Here is a 6657-nt window from a genome sequence, read left to right as displayed (position 1 = left end):
CGTGGGCTTCTCTTTGGTTATGGAATTTTTACTCGTGCATATAAAAAATACAGCCAGAAATATGCTCCTGAATTCCAAAAGCATTTTTGAACAACTTAAATACATTCTTTTTTTTTTAATTTTTTTATTTTATTTATTTATTTATTTTTTTTATTAAATCATAACTGTATACAATGATATGATTATGGGGCATCATACACTGACTTCATAAAACATTTGACACATTTATATCACAGTGGTTAGCATAGCCTTTCCGGCGTTATCTCAGTTACTGTGCCAAAACATTTACATTCTACATTTACCAAGTTTCGCAAATACCCCTGTAATATGCACCACAGGTGTGATCCCACCGATTCCCCTCCCTCTACCCACCCCCCCCTTTCCCACTTCCCCCTATTGTTAAGTTGTAGCTGGGTTATAGCTTTCATGTGAGAGTCCCAAATTAGTTTCATAGTAGGGCTGTGTACATTGGGTATTTTTTCTTCCATTCTTGGGATACTTTACTAAGAAGAATATGTTCCAGCTCCATCCATGTAAACATGAAAGAGGTAAAGTCTCCATCTTTCTTTAAGGCTGCATAGTATTCCATGGTATACATATACCACAATTTATTAATCCATTCGTGGATCGATGGGCACTTGGGCTTTTTCCATGACTTAGCTATTACGAATTGGGCTGCAATAAACATTCTGGTACAAATATCTTTGTTATGTTGTGATTTTTGGTCTTCTGGGTATATGCCCAGCAGAGGAATTACAGGATTGAATGGCAGATCTATTTTTAGATCTCTGAGTGTTCTCCATATATCTTTCCAAAAGGAATGTATTAATTTGCATTCCCACCAGCAGTGCAGAAGTGTTCCCTTTTCTCCGCATCCACGCCAACATCTCTGGTCTTGAGATTTTGTGATATAGGCTAGTCTCATTGGAGTTAGATGATATCTCAAAGTAGTTTTGATTTGCATTTCTCTGATGATTAAAGATGATGAGCATTTTTTCATATGTCTGAAGGCCGTGCGCCTGTCTTCTTCAGAGAAGTTTCTCTACAAATCCCTTGCCCAGCCTGTGATGGGATCCCTTGATTTTTTCTTGCTGATGCGTTTGAGTTCTCTGTGGATTCTGGTTATTAAACCTTTGTCAGAGATATACCCTGCAAATATCTTCTCCCATTCTGAGGGCTGTCTGCTTGCTCTGCTTACTGTGTTCTTAGCTGTGCAGAAGCTTTTTAGTTTGATCAAGTCCCAGTAGTGTATTTTTGAAACTGCTTCAATTGCCCGGGGGGTTCTCCTCATGAAATACTCACCCAGACCAATTTCTTCAAGGGTTTTCCCTGCATTCTCCTCTAGTATTTTTATAGTTTCATGTCTTAAGTTTAAATCTTTAATCCAATGAGAGTCTATCTTAGTTAATGGTGAAAGGTGTGGGTCCAATTTCAGTCTTCTGCAGGTTGCCAGCCAGTTCACCCAGCACCATTTGTTAAATAGGGAATCTTTTCCCCACTGAATGTTTTTAATTGTCTTGTCAAAAATCAAATAGCGGTAAGTAGCTGGATTCATCTCTTGGTTCTCTATTCTATTTCAGATATCTACTTCTCTGTTTTTGTGCCAATACCATGCTGTTTTGATCACTATCGATTTGTAGTAAAGTCTGAGGTCTGGTAGTGTGATTCCTCCTGTTTTGTTTTTATTTCTGAGTAATGTCTTGGCTATTCGAGGTTTTTTCTGATTCCATATAAAACGAAGTAATGTTTTTTCAAGATCTTTAAAATATGACAGTGGAGCTTTAATAGGGAGTGCGTTGAAATTATATATTGCTTTGGGTAGTATGGACATTTTGATAATGTTGATTCTTCCTAGCCATGAGCATGGTATGTTTTTCCATTTGTTAACATTTTCAGCTATTTCTTTTCTTAGAGTTTCATAGTTCTCTTTATAGAGATCTTTCACACGTTCTATGAAGCAAACATCACCCTGATCCCCAAACCAGGAAAAGACCCAACAAGAAAAGAAAATTATAGACCAATATCACTAATGAATATAGATGCAAAAATATTCAACAAGATCCTAACAAACAGAATCCAGCAACACATCAAACAAATTATACATCATGACCAAGTTGGTTTTATCCCAGGGTCTCAAGGCTGGTTCAATATACGTAAATCTATAAATGTAATTCAGCACATAAACAAATTAAAAAACAAAGACCATATGATTCTCTCAATTGATGCAGAAAAAGCTTTTGATAATATCCAACATCCCTTCATGATCAGAACACTCAAGAAAATTGGTCTAGAAGGGACTTTTCTTAAACTGATAGAGGCTATCTACAGCAAACCCACAGCCAATATCATATTGAATGGAGTTAAATTGGAATCATTTCCACTCAGATCAGGAACCAGACAAGGCTGCCCATTGTCTCCATTGCTTTTCAACATTGTAATGGAAGTTTTAGGCACCGCAATTAGGGAAGAAAAGGCGATCAAGGGTATCCATATAGGGTCAGAAGAGATCAAACTCTCGCTCTTCGCAGATGATATGATTGTGTATCTGGAAAACACTAGGGACTCTACTACAAAACTCCTAGAAGTGATCAAGGAATACAGCAGCGTCTCAGGTTACAAAATCAACATTCATAAATCGGTAGCCTTTATATACACCAACAACAGTCAAATTGAAAAAGCAGTTAAGGACTCTATCCCATTCACAGTAGTGCCAAAGAAGATGAAATATTTGGGAATTTACCTAACAAACTTAAATACATTCTTATAAAATTCACCACTCGGAGAAGCTCAACATCTGCCTGTTTCTCTGTGGAATTTAACGTCAGTGTTCTATTTAGAACAGCGGTTCTCAACCTGTGGGTTGTGACCCACAGGAACTGTTTTAAAGGGTCGTGGCATTAGGAAGGTTGAGAACCACTGATTTAGCAAATTCATCTCAGTGAAGAACAGTGACTGATCTTCAAGAGCCCCAAAGGTGGGTGGAGGCAGCTGACTTGGGCAGACTTAGATGCTGCCCATGGCTTTGAACTCTCTCAGGGCCTACACAGGGTTCACATGCTTCTTCTGAGATGCCTGTTTAATCTCGGTCTGTGTCTCATCCTGTTTCTCTGTCTTCACCAAGGGCTTTTTTTCAGGCACCTTTATCTTCCATGACATTGCAGGAAGGTTGAGGGAAGCCATACCCTGAGACTTTTGGTATTTTGTGGAGGCTACGTAGGACGCCTTTACCATCTGCACCACAGCATTCATTAAATTCTTGGCTGGCTGGATCAGGGACATGGCACTATCTGCCCCAGACAGCGAGTTCGTCACCGAGATGCTGCACTTGGGCCTTGACTTTGCTGCAGATAGTGAGCTGGTGGCAGTAAGAGGGAATGTGCTGCATGTAGGCCAGCAGATCCTGCTTGCAGGCCGAGTCTGGGCAATGGTCTGCAATGGAGTGCCCAATCTTATTCATCCTGGATCCTGCCTCAGCAACATTCTTGGCAGCACTGATCAAATCTGGTGTATTTTTGAGTAGTTGGGTACCATGGTGAAGTCATGCACATATGCCTGGTCAGCATGATGATGTATGTTGTTGCCACTGTCATCCCATCTGGACACTTCAATATCCAGCTTGCTCTTTTCTTCCTGGAAGCTGGCCACTTGTTCCGTAATCTTTACTTTTTGCCCTGGGGAAGCTGAGCCACGAGTGCCTGGGCACTTTGGCCGCTATCAGCTGATCATCTTCTGTCTGGACACTTGTCCTACTTCTGACATCTAAATCTTCTGTCTCAAACTCAGAGTCATAGAGTCGTCCAGCTCCTCAGGGGTCCTTATCATTGACACAACTTTCCTGATGTCCAGGATGTCATCGTATACCAGGTGGGAGGCATCAATAAACTCATTCTCATCCATGGGCTGGGCTGGATCTGAGCTGAGAGCTTCCACAGCTGCTTCTACTTGCTCTGTAAAACATGCCATGACTGTGTTCGGAAACAGCTTAGTGGCTTCCAGAACCTTCTCTGTATAGACTCCAGGCTCATTCATAGTTGTCCATCTCTGAGGTGACGATGTGAATGACCCAGACTCCCCAGCCTCGAATTGTACCAGCTGTGCAGTCCGGCCTATCCACATCTTTCTCTTGCAAAGCAATTGCACATTTGTTCACATCTTCCAAAGTATGATTCTCTGAGACAACTAGAAGTCATTAATGGAAGTAATGTCATCAACAGCATCTGCGAGAACATGGACTTGTTTTTCCCACTGTTCTTTTAAAAGTGCCATGTTCTTCTGGTCAGTTTACTTTGTGGTTTTGCTGCTAAAGCCAATGCAGCATCGATGACCTGAGGATGGAGGACTTCTGACTGGCTTGCAGACATCTGAACAAGCTTGATGCTGCCTTCATTGTTTGAGATGGAACAGGCCAAGTTGGCAACCTCCATCAATTTGTTGGCCTGCTCCTGGAAAACTTGGGCATACTCCTTAACTTCTTTCTCATTTCCATTCTTTGCAGCTCCAGTCAATACTAAAAGTGGAACATTGGTTTCCAGGAAAGAGTCTGAAACGTGGTCAGTGACAGCTTTGTGGAGCAGCCTACGCAAGTCCCTGGTCTTCTTGGTCATTTTATCTACAGCAGAATTGAGCTCATCACTTATTTCTTTTGGTCCAGCATTGCCCACGTACTCTGAAAGCAGGTCCTGCAGGGCCTGGCAGAGAGCATTGACCTCTGCCACAATAGGCCCACTCTAGTCATCACGTGTACAGGATGAATCCACCATTAGGGCAGCCCCGTAAACGATGCTTTCCAGTGCTCCTCCAGGGAAGGCCTAAAGTGCTTCTCACTGAAGCTCCACATGATTTATTTATCAAAGTTATTGAGTTCTCCTCCACTTTGTCCCTGGTGTTTGGGAGGCATTGTCTGGGGCAGTGGGCTGGGCTGCGTTGGAAATGCTTGTGACTGCCTGTTGCAGCTGCTTATATATCACGTCGCTGTTGGCCTTGCAGGCTGCAACATCACGGTGCTATGGGCATGCCTGGGATGCAATATAGAGGATTGGAATATTTTTCTGCAGGGTTCCTCTAGCTGCAGCCATCTGATCACCATGGCCAACATCTTTCAGTTCCTGTTGCCATAATGTTCAGTTTATCCACTTCAGATTTCAGGCTTTATATTGTATTCCTAAGTCTTGTTCCTTGCCAGCATTCCTCAGTTTCAAGATCCCATCTTCCACAACTTACAGCTGAATAAGTAATTTGCAGACATCTGCCATGTCAGCCCAAATCAGCAGTGGAGTAATAGCAGAGAGCAAAGCTCGAGCTGCCCGAACCTTGTTGCCTCGTTCACAGAAGAGCAGGGATAATCTGCGAACTCTCCAGCAGCAGTCTTCATTAAATCACCCTGTTTTGAACATCTTCTACAGCAGCTACAAGCTCTTCTTGAGAAATTGACTCTCTGTTGCAATTTTATTCCCCTTAAAATTTTTTTCAGTTGCTTGTTCAACAGATGCAGCCAAAACATGGGTCTTCCTAGAATGACCTCTCTTTTTATCAGAAGGCCCCTTTCTGTTGGTGTTTATCAGGGTTGTAACCTGTGTAATAAGAGACTCCAGCCGTTTTTCAACTGGCAGAGTCCTGATCTCTAGACTTTTGCTGTGCCATGCGAAGTTCAAGTTGCGGGTGTGGACAGCCGTCATTTCTGTGGTGAGTGGGATGAGTGCAGGAGTCCAGAGGCTCTAAGCTGAAGGCCACTGCTTTATCTCCCTCCCATTTGGCTCCGAGGAGGAAATGGGCCAAGTGGCCCATTTTAAATTTCTTGACATTTCCTTTTTGTTCCAGAATAAGTTCTATCTTGGTGAATGTTCCATATGCACTTGAAAAGAAGGTCTGTTCTTCTGTATTTTAGTGAAGTATTACGTAGATGTCAATTAGGTCATCTTTTTTTTTTTTTTTGTCTACACGTTCTGTTAATTACTGAGAAGTACTATTAAAATATCCAAGTAAAACAGTGGATTTTTTCTGGTTCTTTCAGTTCTATTATGTACTGTTTTATTTATTTTAAGCTGTTTTGTAGATGTATACACTTTTATGATTTTTATGTCTTTTTAATCATTTAACTCTTCTATTTTTTAAGCTACTTTTTTTTTAGAAAGCCAATTTGTAAAAACAGCTTTATTGTGTTATAATTTTATGCCATATAATTCACCTTTTTAAAGTGTATAATTTAAGGAATTTTAGTATATTCACACAGTTGTGGATTCATCCCCATAATCAATTTGAGAGTATTATCATTACCAAAAAAGGCTTTACTCCTTAGCTGTCATGATCCCCATATCTCCTTTTCCCTACAGTCTCAGGCAACACTGATCTACTTTCTGTCTCCATAGATTTGCTTATGTTGGACTTTTCATATAAACTAAATCATACAATATATGTCTTTTGTTACTGGCTTCTTTCATTTTGCATAATGTTTTCCACAGCATATATTAGTACCTCATTCCTTTTTATGTTGAATGATACTCCATTCCAATACAATATCACATTTTATTTATCCATTTGGCAGTAGTGTTTGCAGTTTGAGTCTTATCAAGTTAATTCCCTGATGAAAAAAAATATAAGCAACCCTTCAAAGGGATATAAAAGAACCATCAGTCTCTATAGGATAATGTTGATAAGATC

General features: G+C 40.7%; 1 pseudogene; it reads right to left on the bottom strand.

Annotated features, from left to right (window-relative positions):
• Positions 1-3003: 3003 nt before the first annotated feature.
• Positions 3004-5675, bottom strand: LOC128568912 (catenin alpha-1-like; annotated as a pseudogene).
• Between the last annotated feature and the right edge of the window lie 982 nt (positions 5676-6657).

Source organism: Nycticebus coucang, chromosome 17 (genome assembly GCF_027406575.1).
Source record: "Nycticebus coucang isolate mNycCou1 chromosome 17, mNycCou1.pri, whole genome shotgun sequence".
Classification (NCBI taxonomy): Eukaryota; Metazoa; Chordata; class Mammalia; order Primates; family Lorisidae; genus Nycticebus; species Nycticebus coucang.
Note: the sequence above shows the minus strand (reverse complement) of the source record. Positions and strands in the feature narration are given on the sequence as shown.